Below are 19,592 nucleotides of genomic sequence, written 5' to 3' on the forward strand. Positions count from 1 at the left end.
ATATATATATATATATATATATGAAAAATTCGCCACACTTCTAGCATACAGCTGAAGCTCCCAACAACCACCGCCAAAGTACAGTACTACATTTTCCCTGTTATTGGCGGAGCTGTTGAGTCTAGCTAGCATCCGTCTGTCCCCTACACCCCACCCCTCTGCTCCCCCACACCACCCCCACCCCTCTGTCCACCACACACCACCCCTACCCCTCTGCTCCCCACACCACTACCCCTCTGCTCCCCCACCACCCCCACCCTCTGTCCCCACACCACCCCTACCCTGTCCCCACACCACCCCTACCCCTCTGCTCCCCCTATACCCCACCCCTCTGCTCCCCACCACCCCACCCCCTCTGCTCCCCACCACCCCTAACCCTCTGCTCCACCCACCACCCCCCCCCTCTGCTCCCCCACACCCCTACCCCTCTGCTCCCCACCCCCACCCCTACCCCTCCCCCACACCCCACCCCTCTGCTCCCCCACCCCCACCCCACCCCACCCCTCTGCTCCCCACACCCCACCCCTGTCCCCACACCCCACCCCCCCTCTGCTCCCCACCCACCCCTACCCCTCCCCCCACCCCCCCCCACCCCTCTGCTCCCCACTCGCTCACCGTTCATGAAGGACTCAGTGTCAACTCGCTGCACCATATCTTGTGATCCTTATCTCTCGTCGACAAAGATAATTATTTGGGGTATTTACAGTCTTCCACCACTTCCTGACTTCTTAATGTATTGTTGTTTTTCTGTTCGTGTTTATTCGGTTAACTCGTTAGATGTTTGTGTTCCGTGTCGTTACCTGTGTGCCAACCTCGTCAGGTGTTTGTGATGATGATGATAATAATAATGTCAGGTAATTCGAATATTCAAAGATTAAGTAAAATTCAGCGGATCCTATGTTGGACAGTGTATGAGACGGACCTAACCTAACCTAACCTAACCTCACGTGACAAACATCAATCAGTCAGGTACAGAAAAACAGGCTAAGGGTTAAAGGTGGATAACTCAGAAAAAAAAAAAAAAAAAAATCCAAGTATTTTTTTTATATCTGCAATGAGACTTGATCATACCAACTGTTCTTATCTTATTTTTGTTTCTTTAATTACTGAGAACAGATAACATAGGGAAGATTATTGTATTAAAGATAGGCATGACAACTCACCTGTCTCTTTTATGGGTAATATTATAATGCTGTTCTGTAAGATATATACTAGGTGTGTCTAATCTTCAGGTAATATAAACTTTGGTGTAATTTACATATACAATATTAGATGCTACAATTTCACTTCTTTTCACCTAAAAAATTACAGAGCCAAGTTATACCAGATAAACTTATTACAAAAATGAATATAAGAATGACTCAGAATTTCATAACACGCTGTACCTTTAGGGTGATTTTTGGGTATATTATGTAATTTAATTTGTTTGTGTAATGAGGTGTTTTACGTTTGACTGTAATGTAATGATTTAGATTTGTTTTCTGTATTGTGAATTGTAAAGCGTCATAGTGTTAATATATTCATGTTTTTATCGTGTGTGTGTGTGTGTGTGTGTGTGTGTGTGTGTGTGTGTTTTGTCATGACTTACTCAACTATTGATCTCATTATAAATACGTCAGTCGTTACGCGTTTTCACCCTTTACGATCACACACGCACACGCACACACACACACACACACACACACACACACACACGCATCGCACGCACACACACACACACACACACACACACACACACACACACACACACACACACACACCTCTTGTCAACCTTAATCGTTTTTTTCGTTTTTTTTCTTTCCAGTGTCTTATATTTTACCTCATTACATATCTCCTAGACTTTCTTTTGTGTGTGTGTGTCTTCTTTCATTCTTTCTTTCTTTCTTTGTTTTCTTTCACTTGTCGGCGTCCTTGTGTCTCTCATTCTCTTTATCTTGTTTACAGTAAAATCTTTTCTTTCTTTTTTTCTTTATATTTTCTTCTTAAAAGCTCTTCTCTGTTGGTCGTCATATTCTTTCAGTTTATCAATGTTTCTCTATATATATTTTTCGCTCCTGTTCCTTTCACCCATCCTCCTTTGCTCCTCCTCTTCCTCAGTCCATTATCTCTCCCTCTTCCTTCCTCTATTCCCATCTCTCGCCTCCTTCTTCCTTCCTCTTCCTCTCCCTCTCCTTCGCACTTTTGCTACAGTTCTTTTCCATTTCCCTTCACCTTCCTATTTTTTTTTCTCTCTCTCTCTCTCTCTCTCTCTCTCTCTCTCTCTCTCTCTCTCTCTCTCTCTCTCTCTCTCTCTCTCTCTCCTTCGCCCTTCTTCTCTTTCTCTTTCCTATTCCCTCCTCCTTAATATCTTCCTTCCTTCACCCTCCCTCCTTAATCTCCTTCTCTCCCTCCCTCCCCTCCGACCATCACAGGCTCATCAAGGCCCGGTTAACCAGCAATTTCATGGCAATTAGAGTTATAAAACAATGCAATTATCCGTTCACTCATCCATTAAAAGCTAGCTGATGATGGAGCTTTATAAAGGGGGGGTTTACCTTGTGTGTGTGTGTGCTTGTGTGTGTGTGTGTGTGTGTGTGTGTAAGTGGGACATAATTGTATTCGCTCAAACAAAACATTTTTCCTCATTTATTTTCACGGGTTAAAAGGCTTCTTTCCTTGACTGAGACCTCAGCCTAAACATTCCATAAATGAATATTTTTCTTATCATCTACTAATATTTACGGTTGTTTCTTATCGTGGGAGTTAAGGACGTCTTCGTGTAGTGTAGGGATTGAGGTGTAGTGACAGGTGCCTTCTGGACACTAATCACGCTAAGAGAATAAAAATCAACCCAGAAAATGTACAGATTTTTTTGGTTGCATCAGCACTCGCCGGCAACGTGGAGTGTGCAGGGAATGTGTCATAAAGCAGGAGACTCCCCAGGCCTGGATTAGCGTCAAATATGGGGTCAGTAAAGCTAGGCTGAGGCGGTCTGTAGTGGTGAGTCACTCTGAGTTACTGTGTTATGAAGAGTTGGACAGTATAAATGTTCTGACAAGACGACACTGAGGTTGACTGCTGAGGTGAGTGAGGTGACAGTGAGGTAACAATGCTGAAGTGAGTGAGATAACAGTGCTGATGTAGGTGAGAGATATGGTGAGGTAACAGTTAGGTGACAGTGCTGATGTGGTGAGGAGTAACAGTTAGGTGACAGTGCTGAAGTGGAGTGAGATAACAGTGAGGGAACAGTTAGGTGACAGTGCTGAAGTGAGTGAGATAACAGTGAGGTGACAGTTAGGTGACAGTGCTGATGTGAGGTGAGATAACAGTTAGGTGACAGTGCTGAAGTGAGAGTGAGATAACAGTGAGGTAACAGTGCTGAAGTGGTGAGAAACAGTGCTGAAGTGGAGTGAGATAACAGTGAAGTAACAGTGCTGAAGTGAGTGAGATAACAGTGAAGGTAACAGTTAGGTGACAGTGCTGAAGTGAGTGAGATAACATGTGAGGTAACAGTTAGGTGACAGTGCTGAAGTGAGTGAGATAACAGTGAGTGCAGTGCTGAAGTGAGTGAGATAACAGTGAGGTAACAGTTGGTGACAGTGGAAGTGAGTGAGATAACAGTGAGGTAACAGTGCTGAAGTGGGTGAGATAACAGTGGGTAACAGTGCTGAAGTGAGTGGATAACAGTAATGTAGTGCTAAAGTGAGTGAGATAACAGTGAGGTAACAGTGCTGGAAGTGGTGAAGGTAACAGTGCTGGAAGTGAGTGAGATAACAGTGCTGAAGTGGTGAGATAACAGTGCTGAAGTGAGTGAGATAACAGAGTGAGTAACAGTGCTGAATTGAGTGAGATAACAGTGAGGTAACAGTTAGGTGACAGTGCTGAAGTGAGTGAGATAACAGTGAGGTAACAGTGCTGAAGTGAGTGAGATAACAGTGAGGTAACAGTGCTGAAGTGAGTGAGATAACAGTGAGGTAACAGTGCTGAAGTGAGTGAGGATAACAGTGAGGTAACAGTGCTGAAGTGGAGTGAGATAACGGTGCTGAAGTGAGTGAGGTAACAGTGCTGAAGTGGGTGGAGATAACAGTGCTGAAGTGAGTGAGATAACAGTTGCTGAAGTGAGTGAGATAACAGTGCTGAAGTGAGTGAGATAACAGTGAGATAACAGTGCTGAAGTGAGTGAGATAACAGTGAGGTAACAGTGCTGAAGTGAGTGAGATAACAGTAATGTAACAGTGCAGAAGTGAGTGAGATAACAGTTGGTGACAGTGCTGAAGTGAGTGAGATAACAGTGAGGTAACAGTGCTGAAGTGAGTGAGGTAACAGTGCTGTAACAGTGCTGAAGTGAGTGAGATAACAGTGAGGTAACAGTGCTGAAGTGAGTGAGGTAACAGTGCTGTAACAGTGCTGAAGTGAGTGAGATAACAGTGAGGTAACAGTGCTGAAGTGAGTGAGGTAACAGTGCTGTAACAGTGCTGAAGTGAGTGAGATAACAGTGAGGTAACAGTGCTGAAGTGAGTGAGGTGAGCAGTGCTGAAGTGGGTGAGATAACAGTGAGGGTGACGATTAGCAGAGTGGTGAGATAAGCAGTGCTGATGGGTGAGATAACAGTGAAGATAGCGCAGTGCAGTGAGTGAGATAACGGTACTGCTGGAAGTGGGTGAGATAACAATTGAGGTAACAGTGCTGAAGTGGTGAAGTCGCGTGCTGAAGTGGTGAGATAACAGTGAGGTAACAGTGCTGATGTGAGTGAGATAACAGTGAGGTAACAGTGCTGAAGTGAGTGAGATAACAGTGAGATAACAGTGCTGAAGTGAGTGAGATAACAGTGAGGTAACAGTGCTGAAGTGAGTGAGATAACAGTGAGGTGACAGTGCTGATGTGAGTGAGATAACAGTGAGGTAACAGTGCTGAAGTGATTGAGATAACAGTGGGGTAACAGTGCTGAAGTGAGTGAGGTAACAGTTAGGTGACAGTGCTGAAGTGAGTGAGATAACAGTGAGGTGACAGTGCTGATGTGAGTGAGATAACAGTGAGGTAACAGTTAGGTGACAGTGCTGAAGTGAGTGAGATAACAGTGAGGTGACAGTGCTGAAGTGAGTGAGATAACAGTAATGTAACAGTGCTGAAGTGAGATAACAGTGAGGTAACAGTGCTGAAGTGATTGAGATAACAGTGGGGTAACAGTGCTGAAGTGAGTGAGGTAACAGTGCTGAAGTGAGTGCGATAACAGTGAGGTAACAGTGCTGAAGTGAGTGAGGCAACAGTGAGATAACAGTGAGGTAACGCTGCATCCAAGTGGTTTCATATATGGTGGCAATGTGACCTGTTTTTATGTACTGGGAGGTTCATCAGATAATGGCAACACAAATATCACCTCACTTTAACAAACCGTCTTCAGTTTTGTTATGATAGCAAACATTTAAAACAAATATAACAAATTAAACCATACGTCAAGTCATAGACAAATACGGCAATTACGTTTTAAGGCTTAATCAGACGGTTATCCGTATCTAGTGTGATTATACAGTATATATACACTGACATGTAAATAATGTGTCGGGCCATTACACAAATTAAAATTATTGCCTCATAAATACGGTAGCATGGGTGGGTGGCAGTGGTGGAGGTGTGTGTCTGAGGTGGGTGGCTGGGTGTAAAGGGATGGGGGCGCGAGTGTGTTGAATGACCGGGAGTGAATCATGGTCGTGTGTGTGCGCCTTCTGGTGCCGCCCCCGGGTCATCCGTCCACCCACACATTATATTATTATTATTATTATTATTATTATTATTATTATTATTATTATTATTATTATTATTCATCATCATATCATCATCATCATCATCATCACATCATCATCATCATCATTACTCCCTCACCACTCTCTTACCTTTCTCCTATACTGTATTGGTGTTATATAGTGCTCATACATACATACACCCACTCGTATGTACACTATAAAAGTCACATATTGCAGTAATTATCTCCAAGAGTGTTTGATAAAAATAACAATATATTATAAGAAATCCCTCCCCTCCCCTCTCCTCCTCCATCCCTCACTTCTCCCCCTCCTCCTCCACCTCACTCCACCCTCCTCCCATCTCACCTCCCCTCCTCCATCCTCACTCCCCCTCACTCTCCCCATCCTCCCCCATCCGTCACTTCCCAGAGCCAGACTGACGTAAAGTTTGGAAGTTGTGTGTTATAAAATCTTTAGACTGAAGGTGACCTGATTGTCTGGAGAATTAAGACCAATTTTGTGTGTAATATTTTTCCCCTATTAGTGTTACCTTGCTCAAGACTGTGGCCTTAGTCTGATACCAAAATACCAAGACTGTTGACCTGTTGCGTGGTGTCGTGTTACTGGCTTAAGTATTCATACGTCGTCTGTATTGTGTATATGGTTGGCAATATTCGCCTGGTGATATTTTTTTTGGGGGGGGGGGACTGTTTATATATTTGAGATTTCTCTTTGTTTATCATTTATGCTGATCAAAACGAAACTGAATATCTTTAAAATAATGTGATTCTGAGTGTGTGAGTTTGGGTAATTTTTGTTGAGTTCAGATATAAGATTAATTGTTATTCTGTGTATATTTCAGTAACACCTTATTAGAACTGATAACAATAATGGACTCTAATAAAACACAATATTCTAGTGTATTGTATGTATGTGTGTTGGTCTGTTGATGCGTTATTAACCTGTTCTTGATGTTGTTACTTGACAAGAACGGACCAATCGCTTCCGTGGCAGTGTGTACGGTGAGTCTCGTGTTGCTGCACTGTACTGTAACACACTTTCTCCTCCTTATATTTACCTTTGTAACTTTGCTCCACCCACTTTTGGTTTCCTTAGCAACCATTATATTCCTTAGACGTTGATTGGCTCCTGGTTGCTAAGGTAAGTAGCTGCTTGTTGCTAAGATAACTGGTAACAAGACTCACGTAGCAACAATAACCAAACAGCATCTAAGAATTGTGTTGGTTGCTAGGGTAGCCAAGAGAGATAGGGGCTTAACGTATAGAAGTAGTGACCGCTGGGCTCCCTGTGCCCTCCCCAAGCTTCTCGTTTGTTTACAATTGGTTCAGCTCACTTGGTTGATCCTGAGTATTTTTTATGTAGTAGATGAGTATTGGGTTATTATCTTCTAAATGGTGATTGAAGTGGAGGGTCTTGTAGGTATCTGTCTCCCATTGGCCTTAACCTAACCTAACCGTATCTTACCTTAACCTTACCTTGCTTTACCTAGACAATCCTGATCTTACCTTGCCTTTCATTACCTTACCTAAGTATTAATATGAGGGTTCAGTCCTAATGAGTATCAATCCTAATTTGGTTAGGTTATGTCAGGTCAGGACAGGGTAGGTTAAGTTTGGTTGGGTTAGGTTAGGTTAGGTTAGGGCCCATTTTCACCATTTTAAGTTATATCTAAAAGAATGTAATTATTTTGTCAATTGTAATGTCAACAAACAAGTAAGCGGGAAAATATAGGCCATAAATAACATATTTTCCAAAGACTATACCTCTCCCTGATGGAATATTGGAATCTATTGAAATAACCTCCCTCGCTCCCTCCCGGGTCTATGAAAAAAAACGGACAAAAACCCCTCCGGACATAAACCCGACCCCAACCGGACAAAACCCCACCCCTACCGGACAAAACCCCACCCCCACCGGACAAAACCCACAACGGACAAAATCCCCTCATAGTAAAAATAAAACAAAATCTATTTTCTGTTTATAATACCGAACATTATGAAATGTAATTTATATGATAAATAATGAATTAAAACTATATCAGCAACATTCACCTCATGTTAAAAAATAAGACAAAATCTAATTGGAGTTTTTATTAATTTCTTGCAAATCCACTTTGACAATATCTCTTACTAAGACGATGTGTGGACCAAATGAAGTGTAGGCTATACCGGACTATAGTCATATCATAAGCCTATATTATGCCCAATGCCTCTGAGCATTTCCTCCAATGTCTTGCGGCCATCTCTAAAATCAACACATAGATTTCCCGAGTCGTTTTTTATAAGGTCTTTGGTTTCCCGTCTCACGTTTATGAAGTGGTTGACCTCTCGCGCCAAGTGTAAGAGTCAAGGACACAATGGCTGCGTCTTTCCTGATGAACTCAATAGCAGTCCAAATTGTAGGGTGAGAGTAGCCCACCAGCTGTTGGAATCCACGATTCCAACTCTCACAGAGGTTGTTGGTGCGGTATTCGTTGTCAATAGTAGCGAGGTTTACATTCCATTTCTCTGGTGGGAATAATGGAGGAATCCTCCGCACTCGCATTGTCACAGGAACTGGATATTGTCTGGTCTGGCCAATGCGGCGGTATGTGCCGGTGACGTAGTTCTCATCAAAGTGATCAACAAGGTCTTCAAGTCATCAGGAGTATTGTCTATTATGTCGTCCATTCCATCAGAAACACGACCAACAGGAAGACTGGCAAGTCCATCTAGCATGCCACAGAAATGCTTGAAATCGTCATCTTCTTTGTATCGGTTATTCAGTCCAAGACTCTGTATTTTTCGCCAGGTACTGTACTTCGTGTCACGTGGTAGAAACACGCCTTGGCATTAACATGTGGACCCAGCATATTGTTGATGGCATTCAGGGCTGCTTGTTCGAAGTCTGTGATTGTTGTTGTGACATCCATGTAAAATCCAAGTTCCTCTCCCTTGTCATGAACTGCTGTCAACATTTCTTCATATATCTCTTGGGATTTACGAGACAGGAAGGCATAAACACAGCTCAGTGCAGATTCTCCTAGAGGGGCACGGATGATGTATAGTTGTTCAAATAGAAATGGTGCACAGGTAAAAGTCCCATCCATATACCACGTGTCGGAACCTGCCAGATGGCATAGACCTTCCTCGGTGGCAAACATGATGAGACGGTACCTTGCTTCTATCCCACTGTCATGAATTAGGGAAGGGTGTGAGTCTGATCCACCTGTCATTGTCCACTCGCCTTCAATTCTCAACTCTTAAAGAGATGATGGATCTTTGGGACGGCCTGCCTGTCGATGTCTACGGATAGTTCTCTTAATGGAATCCATCTGACCAGTGCAGCTCGCCCCTCTTGAGTCATCTCTGCCATACTGTCCAGTAGGATCTGTCCAGTGTTCCCCCTGTTGGCAACTGCACCTTCTTTTAGAGTCTGTCGGGCTTTTGTTGCCTCCATTGCAAGTGTATCTGGTGTGTGGTTGTGGTCTATGGTGGAAATTATATTTTGGACATCCAGATCTGTTGTAAGGTTGCCGTTGCAGGAGAGAGCCGGAACATTCCCAGCGTTTGGTTGAAGAAGACGTAGACTCCCGTGTGTCTATATAGCCACGATAACAGAGTTTTTCTCCACCGTTATTGCTGCACAATTTCACTAATAACTATAACAATGTAAATCACAAAGTAATTCACAATACACTCGTGATTAAAATATTTAATGAAACTTGTAAGAAAAATAAAAAAGAGCTATCTAGCTTCCAATTGTATTAAAACACTGCTTAAGGAAAACCGAATTAGTGCACAAGTGAACAAGGTTTTTATACAGTTCGCCTCATGGTCCCACACGTCATTACAGAGACCAGAGATGTGAGGTCACGGGTCCCCCTGAGGTCACATAAGGTGAGGACAGTAATGATATTTGTAAGAAATTTTTAAAAAACTTTAAATAAGTTTGTTTTATTTTCTACCATGAGTTAAATATTGAGGCTTAAATAGAGTTGTAATTTTTTTCTTTACCATTTAACTTACACTTCATAATGTTCCATACACACATTTTAAATAAATTTTGTTTTATTTTTTGCTATGAGGCGATTTTGTCCGGTGGGGTGTTTCTCCGTATCCCCTCCCTCCCTCCCTCGTCCCTTCCTCCCTCCTTTGCAACCTTCTCTCCCTTGTTCCCTCGCAACATTCCCTCCCTCCTCCTCCCTCCTTCCCCCCTCCCCCCTCCCTCTACGAGCAACAACATGCAACATGAGTAATATTTGATGTTTAATATTTTTGTTGATATGTTGCAGATTACCTTGGGCGACGTACAGTGAGATTTAGCAAAGGTTGGTAGCATTGTTGGTCTTCCTTCATGTACGAGTGTTTACGGTTGGTAGCCTTGGCAAGTTACTCTCTTTTGCACACCGGTTGGTAGCCCTGTTAGTTTCCTTTATTTGTTTTTAATGTTGATTGGTAGTCCTGCTAGTTTTCTCCTTGTTGACATGGTTGGTAACCCTGTGAGTCTCTCTCTCTCTCTCTCTCTCTCTGTTTACCAGCAAGACGGCCAATGTTAGACAAATGGCAGATGAAATTCAACGTGGACAAATGTAAAGTACTCAGTATAGGAGATGTAAACAGGGAAACCAGATACCAGATGAACAACGATGCCATAGAGAAATCCGACTGCGAGAGAGATTTAGGAGTAATGATAAGTAGGAACCTTAAGCCAAGTAAACAATGTGTTTTTGCTCGTAACAAGGCTAATAAAGTACTTGGGTTCATACAAAGGAGTGTTAGTTACAAGACTAGCGAGGTCATCCTAAAACTGTATCTTGCTCTTGTGAGACCACACCTGGATTACGCAGTTCAGTTCTGGTCACCGTATTACAGAATGGATATAGAATCCTTGGAAAGAATTCAGAGGAGAATGACAAGACTAATCCCGGGCATTAGGAACCTTGAGTATAGAGACAGGTTAAATTTGCATCTGATAGAGGTGTATAAGTGGAAAGGGCTTTGCACTATCCAACCAGGAGCGAACTCGTAACAATGGTTTTGAGAGATTTAGGCGAAATAGGTAAACAGCAGAGTAGTGGATGAATGGCAAGTTACCAAATATCATCATTAACTCGATAGAGGTGTATAAGTGGAATGGGCAATAGGGCTCCAATGTTCTTACAAAGGGGTTTACATTCGTATCTAATAACAGCGTGAACCTTATAACCCTAATCTAACAAAGAGATGTTTATGGTTAGGTTTTGGTGAGGTTTAGGCTTTCAGCTTTATTAAAAAAAATAATTGGTTTAAGTTGTCCCGTTCGTGGTAGATCTATAACATTGGCCGCGCTTCTGTCTGTATCGGGTGTGTAGTGACAGGTGTTGATATACTGTGTAGTTTATCGCCGCTGCTGTTGTTGTTGTTGTTGTTGTGTGTATATCTCTCTGACCTAACTCTCGTATCCGCTGTGTATTGCTGGATGATTATCATACGTGTATATATTTTTGGCCCTTATTTGCTTTTTAGTATAAATATTCTATACATGTACACCTTGAGTACTTTATACACACACACACACACACAAAGCACTTATCTGATTCGTACACATACTTGCACCAAATCGGTCACGAATACCATGTTGTACGTAATTGGCTGACTGAATGTGACAAGCAACCTATAATATATATCCTGTACATACACAGCCAATGATGTGTTAGCTACGTCATATCCTTTACATCACCCAACCAATGCCGTGCGAGCTCTAAAATGCGGTTTACATCATAGATTAGATAACATTTAATACAACAATTTCCTTTTTCTTTGTGTAAATTGATTCTCATAGGTTAGGTTAAGTTATGTTAAAAGACTATTACACTTGGGACTCTATAACTAAGTGTCGTCATTTAGCACCAATTAAGAGATGTTTACACTGAAAATCTGTCTTAGATACGTTGATCCGGGACACCAATTCCATGATAAAATTAACGTGGCTTCGTATTCAACCATAACTTTAAACTTTCTTGTGTACCGTTTTATGGGAAGTGAATAGTGAAGGAATTATTGAGAATCTCGGAAGACTTTATATTATCTATGGTGCTAGTGAATGGTAGGGTGACGTACTGTGCAGGGTGCTAGTGAATGGTAGGGTGACGTACTGTGCAGGGTGCTAGTGAATGGTAGGGTGACGTACTGTGCAGGGTGCTAGTGAATGGTAGGGTGACGTACTGTGCAGGGTGCTAGTAAATGGTAGGGTGACGTACTGTGCAGGGTGCTAGTGAATGGTAGGGTGACATACTGTACATGGTGCTAGTGAATGGTAGGGTGACTATCTGGTGCTAGTGAATGGTAGGGTGATATACTGTATATGGTGCCAGTGAATGGTAGGGTGACTATATGGTGCTAGTGAATGGTAGGGTGACATACTGTACATGGTGCCAGTGAATGGTAGGGTGACTATATGGTGCTAGTGAATGGTAGGGTGACATACTGTACATGGTGCTAGTGAATGGTAGGGTGACGTACTGTACAGTCAGCAAAAAAGGTTACTACACCCCTTGATCTGGTGGAATAAAAAATGAACAATAACTTGAGACACGCTGATGTACCGGATAGGATGGTACCGTTCATTACCTGAGTCTGTAGAGAATCCTTCCTCGTACAATGTGGTGATAAGAGTTTGTCAAATAGTAACATATGTTTTGAAAGCCATTTAGCATTTATGTTCAATGTATTACTTTAGTGATGAATGAAAATGGATGTATTTGTGCAGCGCGGGACGAGGATTGTTGCCACTTCCTGTATGAGAGAAAACCATTAAAAGTGATGATTATAATATATGTTTTGTTAATATTTTGGTTGTACTTGAAGATATAGTAAAGTGTTAGTAAATCGTTCATCTGTTAACGACAACTAATGTTATTATGATATATTATTTTATTTGAGTGAAATATAAAGTAAAGACAGACGTATTCTCCCTCACTAAGAGGACGACCGTGAGGCAGTACTGGTGGTCTTGGGTCATGATACCAACATGAACTCCAGGTTTTATTTCAATATTGGAACATGACTTGGTAGTTGCGACCATATGACTCGTCCACAAGAAGCCACACAGGACGGAAGGCTGGAGCAGCAACCCTAAAGGACATGCGAGGCGGGTTATCATCCTTCACTGGTGGGACCAAGTCCACAGTTGTGAAGTGGATGAGGCACTATTAAGTAACTGGACCATAGAGGACGAGATCAGTTCTGTATAACGCTCACTAAACTGATACGTGTTAAGTGTTCACCTGATGACTCAGATCGTTACACACGGCAGGGGTAGAGAGACAGTAAGTGGTGGGTGACGTACTGTACACCTTACGTCGCATTAACCGAACCAGTCAACTTCAAGCCAGAACTTAATAACATCTCAACAATATTGTAACTGAATTTAACCTAACGTAACCTAACCTAACCCCAGATCACACCTAACACTACTGTACCGTGATTTAATCTAACCTAGGTTAATGTAACTAAAACCTTAATCAAATCTAACCATATTTTAAATAACTTATCCAAATTGGAACTTAACCTGATAGTAACTTAACCGAATCTAACCTACATTTAAATGAAAGCAACCGAATACGCGGTGTTATTATGACAATTTTAATCCGGTTCCAGGTCGCTGTCAAGGCTCAGCAACCTGGGAGACAGGACAGTTTTCTATGTCTCACACGATCACTGGGGAGGGGAGGGGGTAACTCCTCTGTTTCAGCAACTGCCTTGAACTCTTGTGTGTTTGACAAGTTTATTGATGTTACTGTTAAGTGTGGGTTAAGTTTACCCATGTTCCTCACACATGTTCACGTCCTCTTGAGGTTCTTCATGCACTTAATGTTTACTACCAGTTTTAATAGTACTTTGTAGTCATTGTTCTCCAATAACCTCTGTTGTTTTAATACTTGGTGTAAGATGGATACATATGTATATATTTTTTTATTTATATTTGCTCTCAGTATTATGATGTTGAATCCATGGCTTCAGTTCTTGCTTCAGCACCACTGTGTTTGATGTTATAAGCCAAATGTTAATGTAAGTGTAGCTAAACATTTGTCAAGTTCCACATTATCCAGCCGTTGTGTGATGAACTCTCCTTCAGCAACCCTACTGTAAGATACCTCTCCTCCGTCTTAGTATCTCAAGTGTCAGTATAAGTGATACATGTCAGATTTAACAGGATATCAACAAGGGAGGCATAATGTTTTAAATTTGTCTTAACTTATAAAGCGGAACAAAGATTCGAAGCTGCTTTGAAACACTCCACACAGGGATCACCGAGTTCCTGGCGTATTTGTGCTGATTTTTTTTTCTCCAGGCGCGTGAGCTGGCTCATGAAGCATTAATGTGTTGTACAATATCCATGAAGTGAGCCAGAAATAAATTAACTTCTCCAACTGTTCTCACCTTCATTTCGAAACGTAATTCCGGTGCGATTTACTTTTGTTGTGAATAAAAACCATTATAGTTTACAAAAAGAAATCATCAGCTTTGATCCCTTTCTCGGCTTCATACAGGTTCGTACCCTTAATTAACCCACTAACTGGAGGTATAACACACCTAACTGCTTCACTTACAATTGAAGCATTAAGAATTTTTCTCGTATCCTTATTTAAGGAAAACCATTAGATAATGATTTTTTTTATGAACCTGAACCTAAAGTCGATCTTATCCCGTCTGTGAACCTCGTCCGGGTACTCATACACTGTGCAGTAGTAGGTGTGGCTCAAGGGGTTCACTGCTGGGATTCATAACTAAAGTGTTGGGTGTTGTTGGCCGGACGTGCTGGCGGTACACACACACACACACATACACACACACACACACAATAATTACGAAGAAAAATACATTTTCGGAGTGTTATTTACTATCAGTTAGTTTAAACTACATAGTGTGGTAGAGAGACGGGGGCGCCATTCTCTGTCAAGGGGAACATAAACATGCTGGGAGCTGAGTGGCCCCGGACTGAGTTTAGCAAAGTTTGTCACTTGTCGAGCGAGGCACTGAATAATTCCTGCTCCTCCCCACCAACTCCTTCACGCCTCGAAATTAGGGAAAAAAAGTCTTTAAATATTTTGTTTGCCACTGTCTAGTTAGGCCAGTGTTTGCCTTACCAGATGTTATAATGGGCCCCAATACTAATAGGCATCCCTTCTAATGGGCCCTAGTCCTTATAGACACTAGTCCTAATGGGTCCCAGTCCTAATTAACATCATTTCTAATGGACTTCAATCCTAATGGATTCCAGTCCAAACTCCAAGGCAGGTTAGCTTGGCTATACCTTCCTCTGGAAGGGTAAGCCAGCAGGGGAGCGAACCATATTTATCGATTTGCTTTACCATCCGTCAATGCATCCTACACAGGGTAACCGAAAATGTCTGTTGGGACTAACGAGCGCCTCAAAACATTCCGAGTCCCACTGAATCACTCACTTCATGCCTTTTTCATCAATGCATACGCCCCAACATTGAATGCAGAGGATGGCTTCAAGGAGGCCTTTTGTGCCGACCTTGACAGAGTGCTGACATCTATCCCCAGAGAAGACAAGGTTGTGCTCCTTGGTGACTTCAATGCCAGAGTTGGCAGAGATGCTGACATTTGGGAGAGAACCATGGGGAGAAATGGACTAGGCAAGTGTAACCACAACAGCCAACTGTTGCTCAGCAAGTGTGCTGCACACAACCTCATTATCACCAATACCTTGTTCAGGCAGGCCGACAAGTTCAAGGGTTCTTGGCAACACACACGATCCAAACACTGGCATCTCATTGACTACATCATTGTCAGAGAAAGAGATTGCCGAGATTTCCTCATCACCCGTGCCATGCATGGCTCAGACCTCTACGGCACTAATCATCAGCTTATCAGTGCCAAGCTCTCATTTCACGTCTTCCCAAAACGGCGAAGGCAGCAAGCCTCAAGAAGAGGTTTTAACACTTAAGAGTATGGAGGATTCAGCGGTAGCACATGCTTTTGGAGAGCAGCTCGAACATGAGTTGATTAACAACCTGACAATAAACAAATCCCAGTGCTGAATAAGATATTCTCAACAATGTCATGACAAAAACCTGCATAGAGCCCCTCGGTCAGATCGAAAGAATACACCAGAACTGGTTTGATGAAAATGACCCTGAAATCAATGTACTTGTCGATGATAAACATGCTGCTTTGACTGACTGAGAGAACAATCTTCATTCTCGGACCATAGGTGATACCTTCTGCAAGAAGAAAGCAGTATCCCAGTGTGAACCTCGCAGTCTAAAGAACGACTGGTTTAAAAATAAAGTATGTGAAACATAAACTTGCAGATCAGGACAAGATGCACAGATTTTTCAATTCCACTTAAACATTTTATGGGCCAATCACTCATGGCACAGCCTCCCTCTGCTCCTCCAATGGTAACTCACTAAATAAAGACGAAGAAGGCATCCTTCAGCCCTGGAATGAGCATTACCAATCACTGCTTAACCGAAACACCAATATTAATGTCCTGACTACCCAGCAGGTCCCTCAGCATCCAAAAGTGACCCACCTCAGATATCCTCCATCCCTGGATGAGATAGATACTGCCATCAAACAGATGGAAAATAACAAAGCCTCAGGGTCTGATGGAATCTCAGCCGAAGTGTATAATGCAGGAGGACCTTTGCTTTCCAGCCATCTCCACTCTCTCCTGGAGAATGTATGAGAAAAGGAGGAATTCTCCCAAACTCCTAAAGACGCCTCCATCGTCAATATTTATAAGAATAAGGGAGACCGGTCAGACTGTGGCAGCTACCGCGGGATGTTGCTGCAGTCTGTAGCTGGCAAGATTATCGCTGGAGTCCTTCTGAACAGACTTCTTCCTGAGGCGGAAAACGTGGCATCACTGACATCACTGACATGATCTATGCTGCCCGCCAGATACAGGAAAGTGCAGAGAACATCGTCATGACCTGTACTTGGCCTTCATCGACCTAACCAAGGCCTTTGACTCGGTAAAACTGGGAAACCCTCTGGCGGATCCTCAGCCGTTTTGGCTTCCCACCAAAATATATCGCCATTGTGAGGCAACTCCACGATTGCATGAACAGCAGTATCCTGCACAATGGCATCCAATGTGAGTCCTTTCCCATCCGAACGGGGCTAAAACAAGGATGTGTACTGGTACCAACACACTTCCATTTTCTTGGGTGCCTTCCTTATTAGTGCCAATGCCAATTTAGCCAGCGGGGTGGACATTACGTACCGGATGAAGGGTCTTTTCAACATAAGACGACTCCAGACAGGAACAAAGGACATAAAACTCAGATTCTCTTTCAGCCTTACCCTGGTTCAGCCACACCTCCATCATCCATCCAGCTTAACGGTACTACCCTCTCTAATGTTACTCACGTTCGGTATCTCGGCTCCCACCTGTCCACCACCGCAGATATCGATGAAGAGATTCAGCATCGGATTAGATGTGCATCACAAGCCTTTGGCAAATTTCATACCCATGTCTCCAGCTGTAGGGAGCTGAAATTATCTACAAAGTTGCACGAATATCGAGCAGTGGATCTCTCTACCCTGCTATATGGCAGCAAGACATGGGTCACATACAGGAGGCACCTCAAGGAACTTGAAAACTTTCACCAACGTAGTGTATGTTCCATCCTCTAAGTTCGCTTGGAAGACAAGAGAACAAATGCCTGTATTCTCGCTGACACCAATTGTAGGAGCATCGAGGCTATGCTGGACTGGCTATGTTACCCGTATGGGCGGCAGTAGACTGCCAAAGCAGCTATTTTACAGTCACCTAACGAATATTAAACATAACGCCGGCGGGCAATTGAAAAGAAATAAGGATAGTCTTAAGATACACCTGAAAAAGTGCCAAATCGACCCCCTCACCTGGGAGACGATTGCTCCACACCATAACGCTTGGAGGGCCATCACACAAGATGTCAATACATTTTAGTTAAACCGATTGCATAACGAGGTACAGAAGCGCTAAAGCCGGAAAGACACTTCTGCCGCCGCCCTCCTGCACTAGATGTAGCCTTCCACACGTGCAACATCTGTGAACGACGCTGCCGGTCCCGAATCGGTCTCTTTAATCACCTCAGAACTCACCAACGAAGGTGACATCCTTAATAACTCATATCATTGTATCATAGCTGGATGATCGTCATACTCGATTCCGAGTGACAGCAAAGTAGTAGTAGTAGTGTGAGGAGTAATAGTTTTAGGTTCTTCAACTGCCGGGGTTATTATGCACCCTCACTAGGTCTTAGTTTTAGGTGCTTCAACTACCAGGGTTATTAAGCACCATTCAGTAGATCTTAGTTTTAGGTGCTTCAACTACCAGGGTTATTAAGCACCGTTCACTAGGTCTTAGTTTTAGGTGCTTCAACTACCAGGGTTATTAAGCACCGTTCACTAGGTCTTAGTTTTAGGTGCTTCAACTACCAGGGTTATTAAGCACCGTTCACTAGGTCTTAGTTTTAGGTGCTTCAACTACCAGGGTTATTAAGCACCGTTCACTAGGTCTTAGTTTTAGGTGCTTCAACTACCAGGGTTATTAAGCACCGTTCACTAGGTCTTAGTTTTAGATGCTTCACTAAACAACAACATCATTTAAAGATAAAGAATGTTCTGTCTGGATTTTCTAAGTTAAATTCAACTTATTAAAATGGTGATCGATATTTTCTTCAGAACTCTGACTTTGTACAGTATATGACCCGACCCAACTAGTCTACACCTAATCCAGTTTAATCCAACTGAACTCACCCTTAGTTAACTTAACCTATACCTTAATGTTTTTTAACCAACCCAAAGATGACCTAACCTACCCTTAGTTGACCTAACTTACTCTAAATTAATCTAATCCATCCAAAGTTAATATAATTCACCTTAATTTAATCTAACCAAAGTAAACCTTTTCCTAACCTAACCTAACCTAACCTAACCTAACCTAACCCTTTCCTAACCTAACCTAACCTGGTCCCGGAGGCTAACCTAAGTTAACTTAATAGTCTCCTATCTATCCAAATTTATTGCTCTGTGGTAGAAAAATGTTCTTTAGCTGGTAGGCAAACGTTCTCGGAAAGGTAAACAATGTTCTCAGGTAGACAGATGTTCTCTGGTAAGGTGAACAAAATAATGTTCTCGTCCTGTATATAAAGCCATTTAGCCTCGGAATTTTAGGAATGAACTTGTGGGCCTTGAAATGACTGTCATTGTCAGGGAGCCTAAAACTATCGACACTACCAGAACTCATTCAACTCTTCCAACTCTGTCAAAAAGTTTTAATGCCTTTAAAGTTTCGAATCCAATCGAGTTTGCTTATGGTTTCAGTAGGTGTTTCGTATCCCCGTTTTGTACAATAACGGATATTTAAAAGGTTTCGAATCCTTTGTATTTCCCGATTTGTTTTGTTGGTGTTTCATAGTTTCGCTTTGTATTGTATTTAAATGTTTCAGCGTTATTGAGGTTTTGAATCCAGTGAGGCTTCATTGTCTTTGAGCTTTCGAATCCAGTGAGGCTTCATTGTCTTTGAGCTTTCGAATCCAGTGGGGCTTCATTGTCTTTGAGCTTTCGAATCCAGTGAGGCTTCATTGTCTTTGAGCTTTCGAATCCAGTGAGGCTTCATTGTCTTTGAGCTTTCGAATCTGGTGGGGTTTGGTTACGTGTACACCTTTTCTGTGTTCATCTTGTCTTAATTATTTTTATGGCTCTGGTGGATAAAGAGAGAGAATGATAGTAATGAATGGGAGAAATGGACGAGGAGTGTTTTATAAGACATGTGTAGAAAGATATTGAAAACACATACGCCTCACACACACACGCACACACGACTCACACACACACACACACACACATACATCCTCAATTT

The 19,592-nt window shown here is 42.5% G+C and overlaps 1 protein-coding gene across 1 annotated transcript in view; it reads left to right on the forward strand.

The window, feature by feature from the left end:
* LOC121860111 overlaps nucleotides 1-19,592 on the forward strand; it is a 63,639-nt gene that overhangs the window by 34,445 nt on the left and 9,602 nt on the right. The window contains exons 2-3 of the mRNA XM_042357139.1: nucleotides 6,710-6,742; nucleotides 10,015-10,050. The gene's annotated coding sequence lies outside the window, so the exon portion shown is untranslated. The remainder of the gene's footprint in view (nucleotides 1-6,709; nucleotides 6,743-10,014; nucleotides 10,051-19,592) is intronic.

This window comes from Homarus americanus, unplaced genomic scaffold (genome assembly GCF_018991925.1).
Source record: "Homarus americanus isolate GMGI-L3 unplaced genomic scaffold, GMGI_Hamer_2.0 scaffold5831, whole genome shotgun sequence".
Classification (NCBI taxonomy): Eukaryota; Metazoa; Arthropoda; class Malacostraca; order Decapoda; family Nephropidae; genus Homarus; species Homarus americanus.